We start from the raw sequence: 18,573 nt of genomic DNA, 5'->3' as shown, positions 1-18,573 counted from the left end.
TGCTGAGGCAAATAAAACAGCACCTTATCAGAGAGAGGACAGCCACTGCATAAATGTTCTGAGAACAGAGACCCTTTCATTCTGGGTATGTGAGAAGAAGGAGGCAGCAGCGGACAGGCCTTTGCAACCCTCTGGGACTCACCTACAAGATAAAGCTCTTGTTCCACACAACAGTTGACAGCACTGGTTTTGACCCTGTGGTATTTCTACTCATGAGTTCATTGGAAGGGCATCCTCTTTCTTAGTGGATACACACTAACTACTATATGCACCTATGTGGGATAAATCAACAATCTAGTTGAATCATCTAATTTAAAGTACAAGAATTACTTCATGTAACCTAAGTGCCCACGGACAGACGAATGGATAAATTGTGGTACATACATACTATGGAATATCACGTAACTATAAGGAATAACGAGGAGTCCGTGAAACATCTTGAAACATCGATGAATCTGGAGGACCCTATGCTGAGTGAAATCAGTCAATCACAAAAGGACAAATATTGTATGGTCTCACTTTTATAAAAAGTCAAGAATAGGTTTACACACAGAACGCAATGTTCTTTGATGGTCACCAGGGATGGGAGGGGGAATCACTTTCTAGATAGTAGACACTTCTGATTTTTGGTGATGGGAAAGGCAATACCCAATATGGAGGAGGTCTGTACAACCTGCCCAAGGCAATTGAAGACACGAAGAAGTACACAAGAATAAGGGACAATTTTGGTAAATGCTGTAACATAAAATTTCACAATAATAACAAACAAAAGTGTGGTTTTATAGGTAGACATAAAAAAGTACGCAAATATATGCATAGGAAGGCACAAGTGAGTATACGGCTGTGTGTGAGTGTATGGCTGTGCGTGTACGGGTGTGCATCTGCAGGCATACGTATGTATCTGTTTATGTGCACTGCATATGTATTCATCTACTTCCTAGACATAACCAAACACCTCGCAGGGTTGAATTACTGGTCTGTAAAAAAAAAAAAAAAAAGGCTTGGGACCATAGTCTTGTGGACAACTTGGGCAACTGGCTTAACAGTTCATAAACTTGGCTAGGGCATGATTCCCACTATTGTGTGATTGTCCACTATTTTGTCTTCTGATGTGATTTTCCTATGTTTTGTAATCCTGCCTCTATGATGTTAATGAGGCAGGACTCAATCTACAAGATTAGATTGTGTTTTAAGTCAATCTCTTTTGAGATATAAAAGACAGAAGTGAGCAGAGAGACTGGGGGACCTCATACTACCAAGAAACAAGAGCCAGGAGAATTGTGCATCCTTTGGACCAGCATCCCCGCACTGAGAAGCTCATCGACCAGGGACGAGTAATGACAGGGGTCTTTCTCCAGAGCCAACAGAGAGGGAGAGCCTTCCTCTGGAGCTGGCGCCCTGCATTCTAGCCTCCTAGACTATGAGAGACCTACTGCTGTTGAGTAAATTCCAACTCATAGCGACCCTTGCAACCCTTTAGGACAGTGTAGAACTGCCCCATAGGGTTTCCAAGGAGCAGCTGGTAGATTCAAGCTGCTGACCTTTTGATTAGTAACTGTAGCTTTTAACCACTGTGCCATCAAGGCTCCCCTGGTGGCACAGTGCTTAAGTGCTACAGCTGCTAACCAAAGGGTCGGCAGTTCGAATCTGCCAAGTGCTCCTTGGAAACTCCGTGGGGCAGTTCTACCCTGTCCTATAGGGTCGCTATGAGTTGGAATCAACTCGATGGCACTGGGTTTGGTTTTTTGGTTTTAGACTACGAGAGAATAAATTTCTCTTTGTTAAAGCCATCCACTTTTGGTATTTCTGTTATCGTAGCACTAGGTAACTAAGACACTAGTCTATAGGACTAACAGCCCCTATGAACCACAGCCCATCTAGCCTGAGATCAGAAGAAACAGATGGTGCCTGGCTACCATTACCAACCATTCTGACCAGGTACACAATCAAAGGTTCTAGACAGAAGAGGAGAAAAATATAAAACAAAACTCAAATTCCTAAAAAAGGCCAGACTCACTGCACCAACAGGGATTAGAGGAACCCCTGAGGCTACTGCCCTAAGATACTCTTTGGACTTGGAACTGAAGCTACTCCCAGTGGTCACCTTTCATCCATACAATAGATTGGCTTATAAAATAAATACTATCACCTGTGAATACTGTGCACCCTTAAATAATCAACTATATGAGACCAAACCATCTACATTTACCCAAAAACAAAGATACGTTAAGGAGAGGCAAGGAAGATAGCATACACCTGCTCCTCACTTATCAACTCTTTTTTTATCTAACATTTCACTTTTATGACAGTGGTAAATCTACTATCCATCTATTTTGCACATTAACAAAATACATCTGGCAGTAACGAATCCCAAGATGTGAGGTGAGAGTAACCCTGGCTGTGCTGGTTAAGGTTATGTGTTAACTTGGCTGGGCCAAGTTAGTGGTTTGGCAGCTGTGTAATGATGTAATCTGGCAGTTATGTAATGATGCGGTCATCCTCCATTTTCACCTAACGCTGCTTTTCACCTAATAACCTGATCTTTGGAACCTAACCACGTCGATAACTGAGGAGTGGGTGTAATGGAAGCTGAACAAAAAGAATGAAAATAATGAGAATGTTGACATACTGTGAAACATGTAACCAATGTCATGGTACAAGTTGTTATAAAAATTGTTAAATGGGAACCTAATTTGCTAGGTAAACTTTCACATAAAATACAATATATTAAAAAAAGAAAAGAGATGTACTTCGTGTAGAGCTGATGACTCCATCCAGCCCCTACTGGTGCCTCATTCACCCACTTCTGGTCTCCAGGATGAAAGGTGAAAAAATGTTTTTAATTCAATTACAGGTTGATCCCAGCAAGCCTTGTACATGCCAGAGAAGAGTAATGCTCAGAAAACACTAAACTTCTAAAAGGATTCTATAGATCTGCTCGAAATGTTTCTCTACCACCCTGTCACACCTTATCTTGATCACAATTTTTTTTTAACAATTTTAACCCTTTTTATAACACAGAAGTACAAAAGCAGTTCAGGGAAAACCACACACAATACAGAAAAGTATAAAAAAAGAGTCTCCCTCTTCCTCCTCCCGAACTAAAGTAATAATATTTTCTGATGTCGGTATCCTTCTATTCCAGCTGCTCTCAACCCTCAATGGGTATCAGAACACCTTTGTCAAATACCCATGCCTGGGCCCCACCTCTGTGTTCCTTTCTAATTCAGCAGGTTTAGGGTGGGGCCCAGGCATTTGGTATTTTTTTAATCTCCCCAAGTGATTCTCAGGTACAGCTTTATTCTGGGTATTTCCAGATGTTATGCTATTTGTTTCCTGATGCATAGATAAGCACCTATAGGTATTTTTTAAATCCAAACAAGATCACACCATTCACATTGGTCTGCAAATGTCATGAATCTCTTAGTAACACATCTTGCTGCCCTTTCCTAGCAACACATATGGCTCACTGAATAGTGCTCCATTGTGTACTGTTTAACCAATCTCCTAGTGAGGCCCATTCAGGCTTTTCCAGGCTTATTTCCAACAAGGGTGCCATGAATAACCTTGTACATCCATCTCTGTTTGCAAACTCACATCCCAGTGCACGACCCCTTAACCACAGTCCTGAAATCCAACATGCTCTAAAAATCCAAAAGAATACTGGGTTTCTCAATATGCCAGCAACTAATCCAGAACAAAACCTGACCTCAGATGAAGGCTGACTCTGAATCTGAGGCTTTTTTAACCTCCCCCCCCCCTTCATGTTAACATTCACACATTTCACTGCAGAAAGATTAGGGTTTGATTATGGGGTGCTGTCCCAGCTACCCCTGGGAGTGTCACATAGTATACAATAACCCATTACCTTATTATCTTCTGAATTCCAAAAAAAAATCAGAATTCCAAAACACATCTGGCCTCAAAAGGCTTGAGGAAGGGAGGGCGAGCCACGGGGAGCTTACTGTGTGAGGCAGGATTCATGTGCTTTAATACATGAACTCATGTAATCCTCCCACCGGCTTGTGGGGTAGGGTGCCCTATCATTCCCATTTTGCAGGTGAGGAAATAAATCACAGACAGCGTAACTGTGGGCTGAATTTCCACAAGTGAGGTTGCTGGGTCAAAACTAATAGAGCTTATCTCCTTCAAAATATTTAGCAATTCTACAGCAGAAAATAGTGAGTTTACAGTGGAGAACCCTGGCAGACAGATTAAGGTTAATATCACCAGCAGTGAGACATATCAATACCATACACCCCCCCGCCCCAAGATGTTGTGCTGGGGGCTGGGGGGATACCATCTGTGTTCTCCTTCCCAATGATGCATAACCTCCTAGTCGCGAGAAAATTTCAGAGGAATCCAGGCTGAGGGATATTCTACAAGAGACCTGACCAGCACGCTTTCTAAAGTGTCAAGATCATGAAAAACAAGGAAAGACTGAGTTACTCTCACAGATGAGGCAACCACAGACTTGACAACTGAAAGCAATGTTGAGATCCTGGAATAGAACTTAGATCAGAAAAAGGCTAACACTGGAAAAACTGGTGAAATCTAAGTAAGTTCTGCACGTTGGTCAAGAAGATAGTGCCAAGGAGAAGTTCTTAGTTTGATAAACTCTATAGTTACGTAAGATGGTAACATAAGGGGCAGCTGGGTGAAGGATGGAAACCCTGGTGACGTAGTGGTTAAGTGCTACGGCTGCTAACCAAAAGGTCGGCAGTTCAAATCCAGCGGGTGCTCCCTGGAAACTCTATGGAGCAGTTCTACTCTGTCCTGTAGGGTCGCTATGAGTCGGAATTAACTTGACGACAAATGGGTTCGGTTTTGGTTGGGTGAAGGATACACAGGAACTCTCTGTACCATTTTTGCAACTCTTCTTTAAGTTTACACTACTATATTGGCTTCCAAAGTGGTCGTAATAATTTACCCTCCCAGCAGCATGAGAATGCCTGTTTTCCCACACAACAAAGTTTAGTCTTTTGCAATCTTCACTGGCAATGATTCTTAAAAAAAACACAATTACAGTATTTAATTATTAGTGTAAATGAGTATCCATTTATTTGCCATTTGTTCATTCTGGTAAACCACCTTTTTCATTTTCTTTGCCCATTCTTAAACTGGGATGTTCATCTTATTGATTTGTAGACCTCTGGTCTTTCACGTGGATAAATTTTTCTTTCCATTTTTCATTTTTTTTCTATATGACTTTTTGCCCATAGTTTTTGTTTTTTTAATAGACTAATCTATCAACTTTTTCTTTTATTGTTTCTGAATTTTATTTACACCTAGGCATTTCCCTCTCTAAGTTTACAAACACATTTATCCATGTCTTCTTCCAGTATATATGTGGTTTCATATGTAAATAGTTCATCCACTTGGGATTTCTTTTTTTAATCTTGCTTTATTTTTGGATTTCCCTGTCTGGGTTGGCTTCTGGTTGCTCTGCCCAGTATTCTAGTCTTGGGTTAATACCTGATATTATTGATTTTCTAACCAAAGAACTTCCTTTAGTATTTCTTGTACTTTTGGTTTGGGTTTTACGAATTCCCTCAACTTCTGTCTATCTGGAAATGTCTTAATTTCACCTTCATATTTAAGAGACAGTTTTGATGGACATATGATTCTTGGCAGACAATTTTTTCCTTCATTTTTTAAAATATGTCATCCCATTGCCTTCTTGCCTACATGGTTTCTGCCGAGTAGTCTGAGCTTATTCTTATTGGCTCTCCATTGTAGGTGACTTTTCTTTTATCCCTCGCTGCTCTTATAACTGTCCCTGCTGCTCTTATAACTGTCCCTTTATCTTTGGTTTTGGCAAGCTTGATTATATGTCTTGGTGACTTTCTTTTAAGATCTACCTTATGTGGAGTTTGATGAGCATCTTGGATAGATATCTTCTCATCTTTCACAATATGAGGGAAGTTTTCTGCCAATAAATCCTCAACAATTTTCTCTGTATTTTCTGTTATCCCTCCCTGTTCTGGTACTCCAATCACTTGTAGGTTATTTCTCTTGATACAGTCCCACATGATTCTTGAGGTTTCTTCATTTTTTTTAATCCTTTTATCTGATTTTTCTTCAAATATATTAGTGCCAAGTGATTTATCTTCAAGTTCTAGCTTCTACTTGCTCAATTCTGCTCCTCTGACTTTCTATTGAGTTACCTAATTCTGTAATTTTATTGTTCATCTTCTGATTTTCTGATTGCTGTCTGTCTATGGATTTTTCCAGCTTATTAAACTTTTCATTATGTTCCTGAATAATCTTTCGAATTTCTTCAGTTGCTTTATCTGTGTGTTCCTTGGCTTGTTCTGTGTATTGCCTCATTTCCTTCCTGATGTCTTGAAGGGTTCTGTATATTAAACTTTTGTATTCTGCATCTGGTAATTCCAAGAATGCACTTTCATCTAAAAGATCCCTGGATCCTTTGTTTTGAGAGCCTGTTGAGGTGATCATGGCCTGTTTCTTTATGTGACTTGATATTGACTGTTGTCTCCAAGCCATCTACAAGTTATTGTATTAGTTTATGCTTGCTTACCGCATTGTAGCTGCTTGCTTTGTTTTGTTTTGGTATACCCCTATGGGTTGCTTTAGTGAACTAGCTTGATTATTTTCGCCTTTGGAGCTCTGGTGTCCTGTCCCCAGCTGGCTAGAGCTGTTATCAGGTATATCAGTCTAGAAGTCCATTCAGTTTTCTTGTATGAATTCAGCTCAGGTTTCCAGGTAGGTGATATCAAGCGTGTGGTACAGGCTCTGTCCTACAGTCTTAGAGGGGCAGTGGTGATTGGAGTATATGCTGGTATCTGCTTGCAGCAGGGGGTCACGCTCTGAACAAGGCAGGGGGCTGAGAGCCAACCCCCAAGTGTCTCTGAGGAAAATGCATCTCTATTCCCTAGAGCGTGCTGGTGGGTGGGTTCTACAGAGGGACCATGGGCACCCAAAATTTTTGCTGTAAGGTCTGGGAGGTACCAGTTATCTCTGGACCTCTGTCTTGTGTGGCTGGGTGACCTGAGTGGAGCTACCAGTCCTTAGGTCCCTGTTGTGGGTAGGTGAGGACCTTGTTTAATAGGCAAAGCAATGTCAAACGTCAAACACCCACCTCTCCACCGCACAGCTGAAATGGTTGGAGTTTGTCAACAAGGGCCTATTCTCCTGAAATAGGCCTATACAGGTCCATGCAGAAGGGAAAGGTGCTCAAGGTCCATGGATGGTTTATGCCTGGACAGGAGCCGCTCTGTCTTGAGCTCCTCCAGTTAATGGCGCTAGCAAATTATCTTCCCCGCTCCCCCAGTAGCAAATTTTTTCCTTCCCCAAGGCCAGAAGGATGGCTCTAGGTGCTCACCAGGGTCTATCTCAGGCCCAGGGATTCAGCCGCTGAAGCTGGCTTGGGGGTAGGGAGGCACGGTAAAATACATGCAAGTACTCAGCTTTTGCCGGGAGTGCGCTGTTCTCCTCAGGTCCCGGAGGTGTGAGTGGGCTGTGTGGCTGGCTGCTTCTCCCTGAGGAAGCTGCGGCCGAATACTAGGACCAGGCTGCCACCGCGGCCACTGCCACCGCTCCAGGAATAGTACCTGAGGGCTCCCCTCGATTCAGATCCGGTAACTCCTCTCCACTTCTGAGGGGCCTCTTCCTCCCCCTGCTCCTCAGTTCGTTGTCTAAGCTTGCCTTTGATGCTCAGGGCTCCCAGCTTTTAACAAATATACTTGTTTCACTTGTGTTTTCAGGTCTTTGTTGTAAAGAGGGCTCGACGGAAGCGCCTATTCTGCCATCTTGGCTCCGCCTCCTGGGATTTCTTTTTGATGTAAACCAAACCAGTTGCCAGTTGATTCCAACTCAGAAGTAGGGAAATACAAAGAATACAGGTTTCATTTTACTGAATAATGTATTCCCCAGCACTGTGAAAGTCTATCTTTGTCATGTACTACATTTCCTCGTAATATATTTTTAGATAGGACCCTTGTAAGACCTTATTCCTTCCAGCAGATGTAAGTCAGTGGGGAGATGTACTATAAGTTTGAAAATAGAAAATAAGCTTAATTCTCACTTCACAGATGATCATTTTATATTCTTCTTCCTTTATCCAGTCATTAAAAAATGTGCTGAACAACTACCATGAGCCAGGCGCTGTGCTACCATGAGGCAGTTGAGTGTTAGGAGAACAAACCCTAGAGCCTGACGGCCTGTGTCTGACCCTGGTTCCACCTCTTACAAGCCATAGGACCTGCCTGTGCCTAATGTTAAGACATGAGATGAGATTAGAACTGCATCTGGCACACAGTAATTGCTCAAGAAACGTATGAGTTGGAATCAACTCGATGGCAATGGGTTTTTATTAGTAGTACCAAGGATGGAAAACTGAATAATACGATGTCTAGATTTTATCTCTTTCCCCATTTTAGGAGGAAAAGGTGCTGAATGTTTTTCCTTCCACAATCATCCTACTTTTTAGTAATCAGCCACCTGCTTTCCCCCTCCTGTAGACTACCTGCTGTAGGCAACCAGGGGCAGCTCAGGGAGAGTGCTGAGCGGTGCACATCCTAGACCAGGACATGTTATGAAAACAAGATTCCTCCCTTCAGAGAGGCTGGATGGAGCCAAATGTAAGCATGGTCTTGGAAGCCCCACACTGTGACCCAGCACCTGACTCAACAGGCAGGTGCAGGGTGCCCAGAGACCACCGCTGGGGACGCCCTGGGTTCCCGACAGAAGCAGGCCTGCCCAGGTAAGAAGGTAACAGCAAGGAAGGGAGAAGGAACACTGAGCCTTCGGGCCTCCAAGGCGCTTCACCACTGACTTCCAGGGACTGTGTAAGCCACTGCTGCTGAGTAAACAGGGAGAGACACAGGCAATAAGGGACAAAGACTGATGAAGAGCCCTAAGACACCTTCCAAAGCGGAAGCAGGACAGCAGATCAGGAACTTACAGTTGTAAAACATTTGAAAAACTCTTTCTGCCACCTGTGAATTAATTTGGATTGGGGGTGGGATGGGAGTGGATGAGAGAAGCACCTGCATAAAACGGATATATTAAGTCATTTTACTTTAGGCTTTGCAGTGTGCTGCGCCTCATACTTGATCACAGGCATCTGGCATACTGGAAATGATTAACTTAAATCAGCTTATACTCAATTCTGTGAAACCCAAGGCTTTCCTGGTTTGAAGTGATGTGTTTTTGCAGAAACCCTGGTGACACAGTGGTTAAAGTGATCGAATGCTAACCGAAAGGCCGGCAGTTCAAAACCACCTGCTTCCGTAGAGATTTACAGCCTCAGAAACTCTATGGGGTTACACTATGAGTTGGAATTGACTTGAGGGCAGTGGTTTGGGGTTGGGTGGATGTGTTTTTGCATTTAAAGTATCTTGATACAACAGGAAAGTAATGAAAAAACTGCAGGCTCTCGCCTACTGGCTTAGTTAACTTAAAAATTATAACCTATCAGTAAATAAAACATTACTGAATATATGAGGAAGTTCAAGAAGTTTCTATAAAACAGGAGCACTGAATTGCCGTTTTTAAAAAAAGTTAAAGTTACTGTTTGTTAATAAAACAAAAAAACTTTAGAAAATAAGAGCTACTGGTAGGTTCAAATCGCCGACCTATAATGACTTCAAAGTTTAAAAAAAAATCTAAGGAAGAGGATGTGAAAACGGGCAACCTGCCAGATGCATACAGCTCTTGAACCTCCTGGTTAATACTTTCTTATTTTCACATAGGGTTTTTCATCATTGAACAAATACCTATTCAGGAGCAATCACATCAGATTTGCTTGCTTGACCTATGTCACCACTGAAGGAACAAATACAGCTTCTCCAAACAGTGCTGGGGCCACACCTTTAGACCTTCTTAGAGGAAATGGCCTCACCTGACATCTCAGAGACCCGGAGCTGCCCAGCAGTGAGCAAACAGTCTGGGAAACACCCCATACAGCTCCAGGGTCTGTGAAGGACTTGGTCACCAGCATTTTTTGAGGGTTTAGAAATACTCTACCCTGTTCCGAGAATGTCTCTAAGGCAGTGGTCAGCGAACAACAGCTCACAGGCCATATCTGGCCTGATTTCACTGACCACAGCCACACCCACCATTCAGTTAAGTATTATCTACAGCTGCTTTCTAGCTACAAGGCACAGTTGAACAGCTGTAGCACAGACCTACTCTTACGGTTATTCTGAGGACTGAATGAGTTAAAATATTTACTATCTGGCCCTCTACAGATAGTTTGTCAACTCCTGCTCTATGCCATTAGGGTTAAAAGACTAAATTCACTGTATTCTGCTTAAATCAGTGGAAAAGGTTACCAAAACTTAACTAGAATCACCTCCTCTTATTTCCCCAAATCCCAATTATAAACACCATGTTTTCCCCAATTCTGGAAGCTGATAATTTATAAAGCTAATATTTTAAAAATTAATGTGAATAATTAATGTTATGTGGTAAAAACACCAAAAAACCATGTGGGTGAGTAAAAATGATTGAAAGAACTAAATTCCACCTTGTTTGATCTGGCGCTTGGAATTTCCTGAAGAAAAGCCACCTTCTACCTGATACCAGGACTCCATCTTGGTAGGGGCTTCCGAATTTTCCCCCTAGTCAGCGAAGGACCAAATCCCACCTGTCTACCACCAGTTTTTGTACGTGGCACACGAGCTAGGAATGGTTTTTTACAATTTCAAATAGTTGGGGAAAATTAAAATAGTATTTCATGACATGGGAAATTAAAATTTCAGTGTCCATAAAGTCTGATTGGCTCCCAGCCACACCCATTCATTAAGATATTGTCTATGACTGCTTTTAAGCTATTACAACAGAGTTGAGTAGTTGTGACAGGAAACCATATGGACTGCAAAGCCTAAAATACTTACTAGCTGGCCCTTTACAGAAGAAGTCTGTTGACCCCTGCTTTAGATCAAAGGTTCTCTCAGTCCCTGGACCAGCAGCATCCGCACCACCTGGGAATCTGTTAGAAATGTGAACTGTTAGGCCCCACCATCTACCTACTGAGTCAGCAACTACTGTCTCCCACCTTCCATCTGCATCAGCAACATGAAGCATTTTTCCTAAACCTTATCTACTATTGCCTGCTCTAGAGAAGGTTATATGAGAAATAAAGAGTAACCTAAAATGGACTCTATCTAAAATAACTTCTTAGTGTAGGGTCCTCTCTCTCTGGGCATCGCAATCAAAGTCACTATAAGGTTTTGGATAAAGGTATCTGTTCTTTAATCACAATGAAATAATCACGGAGCCCAGCCAGCAATCTTATGCAAGATCCTCTCTAAATGATAAAGAGAAAAAGGGGGAAGATAAGGAATAACCTAACTGCTGCCCAGACGTAAATGACAGAGAACAAGAAAGACTAGGCTGGAGTCTCTTGGGTTTTGCTAGCACTGAAATCAAAGGCGAAATACAGTGAAACAATTTTTTCCTCTAAAACAATCAATCATTAATATATCAAAATTCTGTCCCTAAGAATTCAGCAGGGTAATATTTGTAAAGAATAAAATTAGCCAATGAGCCATCCTGAAGTTCCAGCCCAACTGAGCCACCAAGTGACTGCTGCCCCTGCAACATCACATGAAATAGAACAACCACTCAGCTGAGCCCAGTCAGCCCACAGAATCATGAGACAAAATCGTGGTTTTAAGCTTTAAGACGGTTTGTTCCACAGCAATAGATAATCAAAACAAACTGCTAAGTGAAAAAAGTTTCAAAACAGTAACTACCATTCTTGCTGAAAACATTTTAAAAACACGTAATATGTGAATACAGCTGTCTATGCACAGAAAAAGGTTTAAAAGGAAGTACGTATAAAAACTGTATTGTGAGAATGGGAATGTGTATAGGGAAAGAAAAATAATAAAGCTTCCTTTTTGTTGTTGTTGTTATTAGATTCCATTGAGTCCATCCCAGACTCATGGCCACCCTGTACACAACAGAACCAAATGCTGCCCGGTCCTGTGTCATCTCCATGAGTGGTTGTGATACACAGGGTTTTCACTGGCTGATTTTCAGAAGTAGGCCACCAGATCTTTCTTTCTAGTCCATGTTAGTCTGGAAGCTCTGTTAAAACCTTTTCAGCATCACAGCAACACACACGCCTCCACCGACAGACGGGTGGTAGCTTCGTATGAGGTGTACTGGCCAGGATTCAAACCCTGGTCTCCCGCATGGAAGGTGAGGATTCTACAACTGAACCACCACTGCCCTCTTTCATTTTTTACTTTACAAATTCTGTATTTCTTTCTCCAGTGAGTATCATAATATAAAAGTCAAGCAATAACAAGAAAAAAGTCAAGATGCAAGTAAGATATAAAATGGTAATATTGGCAAGTTTTGAAGTTGTATTTCCAGCATTCCCAGATTCAATCATAGAATTTTATGGCCTCTTCACTTAAAAAAAAAAAAAAGTCCTCATACCATATGGATATATCATGAAGTAAAGGGGGGAAAAAATGGACTCATTCAAACATATTTCAAGGGTCTCTTTGGAACTGGGGATACAAAGGTAGGTGAGGAAGATCTCTGCCCTCAAGAAACACAAAGAAGACCCAGGTCCCCGCCTTGTGCCTTGGGCAGGTAACTGAGAGGGATGTAAGCACCCATGTACTCACTGGGTGACGCAGGGTAAGTTTCCTAACTCCTCCACACCTCATGGTCTCATCTGTAAAGAGATAAATCATAGTGTCTGTCTACTAAGGCTGGTGTGAAAATTGAACAACAGCATCAAGGTGGTGAGTACCACCAAGCAAATAACTAAAAGGGCTTCTTACTATGGTATTAACTGACCTTTTTCAGTCTCGGTTTACTCCTTTGGAAAAAAAGGAGAGGAGCAGTCATATCTAATGAGGCTCCTTCTAAGAGTCAAATAAAAGAATTATTTGAAGCTGAAGTAAGAAATTACTAGCAGGGTACATGCTTTCCAGAAGGTGTGGACGATGTTCCACTGGGCTGCATAAGAAAATTCTAGAAGGTATATATATTTTTATCCAAAAAATAAGAGAGAAACTACGATTTACCAATATTCAAGTATAAACTGATGGCGCATCCTCACTACGTCCCTCCGTCAGAGGGTTGCATGTCACACATCACCCTGGGATGCCTGGGGGTAGGGGGTGGGTGTTATCGATAGGTCACCCGCTACCCTTCCTTCCACTTCAGCACAGTGCAATGTATCCTGGTTTGCACATGCACTGTGGGGTAGATTAACAGATAACTAAACCTACAAAGGATAGGAAGATTTAAAAATAAAAGGCAAAAATTGAAGTTTTACTAATAAATGCAAGCAGAGGCAAACACAAGAACCACAGCTGGCAAAGGAGACATTTCTCAGTGTCTGAGCTTTACATGAACCCATCAAAAACCACAGTGATGTAATCAGATTTGACAAGAAATTGGTCAAAAATACTGAAAATTAAAAGACAGACTGTTTGAAATAGGGTTTTACCTCCACTAACAGTAACAACGAAGCTAGTCCTGAGTGTATTTGAGATACCGGAGAACCATAAGAGTTGTTGTGAGTTGCCCCACGAGTCGATTCTGACTCATGGTGACTCCGCATGTGCTGAGCAGAACTGTCCATAAGGTTTTCAAGGCTGTGACCTTTCAGGAACAGATTGCCAGGCCTGTCTTCTGAGGCACCTCTGGGCACATATATATAATTTATAACTAACGCACATATGGGAGAGTGCTAAAAATGTTTATAACTAATGAGAAGGATCGAAAAAGTTTGGAAATCACTGTAAAATACAATATAAATCACTATAATCATGTTACACAGTAATCATACATTCTTTTTCAGTCAGGCATTAACTAATTTTCAAAATCTTAGCAAACTTTTATTAACATAGCCCTTAAGAGTTTTAAAAAATAAAATATTATAAAAATCTGAGAAGGCATGAATTTTTTTCCCCCTGAACTTATGGGAAAATTCTTGTGAGGCAAAAGAAAAACACTAGAGGAAAGAAGTTAGGAAACACTTCTTAGAGACCAGTCTTTCTTGTACTGTAATTTCATCAACAACAAACCCAACCCAACCCAGCGCCGTGGGGTCGATTCCAACTCATAGTGACCCTATAGGACAGAGTAGAACTGCCCCATATAGTTTCCAAGGAGCGCCTGGCAGATTCGAACTGCCAACCCTTTGGTTAGCAGCCATAGCACTTAACCACTACGCCACCAGGGTTTCTTAGTAACATGAGAAGTCTAGAAAATGACCGCACGTGTGAAGAACATTTGGAGGGAAGGGGTGCAAGTGAAATACCACTCTTATTTTCTAAGGTAAAACTGTTACAAAGCCATTCCTTTTACAAATACTTTTTTTTAAAAAAAGAGTTTTATAAAGCAGACAAATGATTTTTCTTTTATCCCAACTGTGGATCATATATGTTGTTTATCATACTAGCTCATCTAAAAAGAAATGAATCTTTTCATAAGGCAACTTTTCTTTTTCTAAAGAAAAACTAAATAAAATAATAATAATAAAACTAAACACATTGCAGTCGAGTCGATTCTGATTCATGGTGACCTCATGTGTGACAGAGTAGAACTGAGCTCCTTAGGGTTTTTTTGGCTGTTATCTTTATGGAAGCAGATTGCCCAGCCTTTCTTCCATGGTGTCGCTGGGTGGCTTAAAGCCAAAGGCACTAGGATTCCCTCCCTACCACACCACTTTTTTTTTTTTGTACTTTAGATGAAAGTTTACAGAACACACTAGTCTCATTAAATAGTACACGTACTGTTTTCTGACATTAGTTAACAACCCCATGACATGGCAAAATTCTCCCTTCTCGCCCTTGGGTTTCCTATTACCAGCTTTCCTGTCCCCTCCTGCCTTCTAGTCCTTGTCCCTGGGCTGGTGTGCCCCTTTAGTCTTGTTTTACGGGCTTGTCTAATCTTTGGCTGAAGTGTGAACCTCGAGAGTGACTTCGTTACTGAGCTAAAAGGGTGACCAGGGACCATAATCTCAGGGTTTCTCCAGTCTCTTTCAAACCAGTAAATCTGGTCTTTTTTTGTGAGTTTGAATTCTGTTCTACATTTTTCTCCAGCTCTGTCCTAGACCCTCTATTGTGATCCCTGCCAGAGTAGTCAGTGGTGGTAGCCAGGCACCATCTAGTTGTGCTGAACTCAATCTGCTGGAGGCCGTGGTAGCTGTGGTCCATTAGTCCTTTGGACTAATCTTGCCCTTGTCTCTTAAGCTTTTTTCATTCTCCCTTGCTCCCGAACGGGTGAGACCAGGAGAGTATCTTAGATGGCCACTCACAAGCTTTTAAGGCCCTAGATGCTACTCACCAAAGTAGAATGTAGAACATTTTCTTTATAAACTATGTTATCCCAATTGAGCTAGATGTTCCCCTAGACCATGGACCCCACAACCTTCACACACCAGACACTTTTAGGAGGAGGGCTTGTCTTCAGGTACTATCCTTTAAACTCCCTTTCACTAACAGTGCCCATTACCAAACGTTTCCTACCCTGCTCAGTACAACCTGCTTAAAGTGGCCGACCCTCCCAGCTGCTCCACACAGAAGCAGTTTCCCAGCCTCTGCTATTCTACCCTTGGTGCTTCCATTGCAGAAAGCCAGCCTGCACCTTCCACAGGATGTTAAACAAGGTCTGCAGTTCCCTCCCTGGCTGGGGGAAGGTATCCCTGGGCCTCCTCAATGCTGTTTCTGCCCCACTCCCTCAAAAAAAAAGGTAAATGCAAAATCTTTTCATCTCCCATCAATAACTGAACCTATTACCAGCAATTAGAAAACAGATGGCATTCCTTAGCTCCTAATAGCAGTATTATTGCAATGTGACTTCCCTCTCAATTCTCCTTTCCTGGTCTTGCCTTTCTGCACAAAATTGATGAAAAAAATGTGATAATCTCTCTCCAGGAGACCAAAACGCATGTGAGAAACTAATCTCTTTCCTTTAAACATTCTAAGAATTCAATTTCCACTGGCGCCTTAAGAATTGAGTGGCCTAAGAACAGAAAGTTTTACCAAATTACTGATTTCTAGGTACGAATAAAGTAAGAACATTCCTCCCAAAAGCATGAGGTTAATCTTTTATAATGCACGTGGGCGGAGCTAGGATGCCTTGGGAGAGCCACAAGGGCAACCAAGAGCTTCTACTGCTCCTCAGGCTAATGCACCAAGAAATTCAGAAAAACTAAAACTGCCTAAATCGGAGCCAACCTGACGGCCTTGAGGTGAACACACAGTCACTCTAGGGCTGTTCAATGTTTTCATCAGACTGTTGAACACCCTAATAACCCACCCTAGGAATGCTGAACACCCTAATAACCCACCCTTAACATTTGCATCATATAGGACTGCAGGGCCTAGAGACCCCAAAGCAGCCGCGCCACAAAAGCTCGAGACAAAAAGGAATTCTCAAAACCGTGAAAGCCACACGTTCGGTTTTGCAGATGTGGAGAAAGGACGTCTGAAAGGGACTAGAGCATCGTCATGGCATTCCGAACAGAACAACGATTCTTAAATCCCGCTAAAAAAGACCATTCATCAAAATAGGTAATTTTCAATTTTGCTTTACTAAAAAATCATTAAAACTCTTTAACAGGGTGTTAAATGTCCATAAAAAATACACTATATACATACATATACATATATATACACACACTGTACATACTCAGGGGAGTATTTTTACGGCAGAGCAAAAGTTTTGTGGGCCCTCCACAGGTCAAAGGCGGAGAATGAGAGAGCCTGTCCGCATCCCTACACCCCTATGTGCTCTGGCGGCCGCGGCGCAGCAGAAAGACCTGGGGTACACCTCCCGGTCACCACCTCCCCGTCACCTGCCAGGACCGAACCGCTGCCTACGTGGGCACCCGAAGAGCCTGAGCCTCCCTGGCGGTGAGGGAGGCAGGAAGAGGATGTGAGCGGCTCCCGGCACGGCCCACCCTCGCATGGTGCAAATCACGCCCGCAGAATTGGGACTAGTGCGACTTTGGGGATGCACGCTTCACACTTTGGTACTGATGCGCGTGACAAAAGCTCAGGACAAAAAGCAAGGCCCCCGAAGAGCCCAAGACTCGCCTCCACAGGGACAGGGAATCCTTGCACAGCGCCTCACAGCAGAGCCGGGGGTCCCGGCGCCCCTGCCTCGGGGGCGGCGAGCGGTGGGGGTCGCGGCGGCCGCGGGCTTCTCCGCCCCACGTCCGGGGCGAAGGCTCGGACACGGGGCAGGGCAGTGTCACCTCCGCGCCGAATTCGATAAAAAGGGGGCAGCCCGGGCGCCAGCTGGGCGGGGTCTCGAGGGACGGAGCGGGGTCCCTGGGCGCGGGGCGCAGAGCCCGGGGCTGAGGAGGAAGGAGGCGCGGGAAGGCGGCGAGAGGACGCGCCGGGTGTCGCGCGCTGGCCGACTCACCTCTTTCCGCGGCTCTGCCGGCCGCTGGGCGCTGCGGGGCCTCGCTCCGAGGCCGCCCCGGGCCGCTCTCCCGGGGCCACGCCGCGCTCTCTATCCACCGGCGGCCTCGCGCTCCGAACGGGTCCGCGCCGTGCGCTCCGCGCCGCGTCCAGCGCCGCCGCGTCTCCGGCCTCCGCAGCGGCGAGTCCCCGCCCCCGGGCAGCGCCGGCGGCGCGCGGGGAGGAGGCGGCGCCGCGAGCGCGGTGAGGCGAGGCCGGGGCCGCCGAGGCCGCGCCCAGGCGGCTGGCCCCACGGTGCGCGCGCTCGGGGCCGCGGCCGCCCCTCGGCGAGAGCCGGAAAACCCGCGCCGCGCCCCCTCCCCACAGCCGGGCCGCCGGCGCAGTCCCTATTTCCTCCTCAGCGACTGCCGCTCCATGGGGACGCGGGAGCCGGCTGTGCGAACAGAGGACCAAATAAAACAGTGAAGAGCCTTACTGAGGAGCGAAAGGCGCAGAAGAGGGAAGCGCCTACGGAGAAAAGCTGCCCGCCTGCCAGCCCTGAGGGAATTTTCCCGAACACAGAGTCAACCACACCCAGCGCGACACACCTTGCCAAACTCACGTCTCCTTCAGTGGCCTCTGCCAGAACTGCCCAGAGTAGCGGGGACAGCACAACTGCAGACAGGAGCACAGGTATAAAACTGTCCAGAGTGGAGGAAACGATGCAACATGGGCGTTATGGGGCTCTTTACTCACAAAGGTGCCTTTTTTGCTTCTTCCAGGCACTCCTAGTTGGCCATAATCTGCCGACTGTTGTTTTTTCTCCAGCTCTGATGTTTCAGGCTGATCCCCAGACTACTTGCAATCGATAAAATGAAGATTCCTAGGCACCATAGATGCAGCAGACAAGAAATTAAACGACGTATTGCGTTGGTTTTTTTTTTTATTATTATTGCGTTGGGCAGATCTGCTGCAAAAGACTTATTCGAAGTGCTAAAAAGCAAAGATGTCACCTTGAGAACTAAGGTGCACCTGACCCAAGCCATGGTATTTTTCATCGCCTCATATGCACGGACAGTGAACAAGGAGAACCAAAGAAGAATGGATGCCAAAAAATATTGAATATACCGTGGACTGCCAGAAGAACAGACGTATCTGTCGTGGAAGAAGTACAGCCAGAATGCTCCTTAGAAGTGAGGATGGCGAGACTTGTCTTGCATAC

The 18,573-nt window shown here is 44.0% G+C and overlaps 1 protein-coding gene across 1 annotated transcript in view; it reads right to left on the bottom strand.

Moving 5' to 3' along the window:
* GOLM1 (golgi membrane protein 1) overlaps positions 1–17,508 on the bottom strand; it is an 85,407-nt gene extending 67,899 nt beyond the window's left edge. The window contains exon 1 of the mRNA XM_003407761.4: positions 17,374–17,508. The gene's annotated coding sequence lies outside the window, so the exon portion shown is untranslated. The remainder of the gene's footprint in view (positions 1–17,373) is intronic.
* Positions 17,509–18,573: the final 1,065 nt, after the last annotated feature.

This window comes from Loxodonta africana, chromosome 9, assembly GCF_030014295.1.
Source record: "Loxodonta africana isolate mLoxAfr1 chromosome 9, mLoxAfr1.hap2, whole genome shotgun sequence".
Taxonomy (NCBI): domain Eukaryota; kingdom Metazoa; phylum Chordata; class Mammalia; order Proboscidea; family Elephantidae; genus Loxodonta; species Loxodonta africana.
This window is presented reverse-complemented; position numbering and strand designations above follow the sequence as displayed.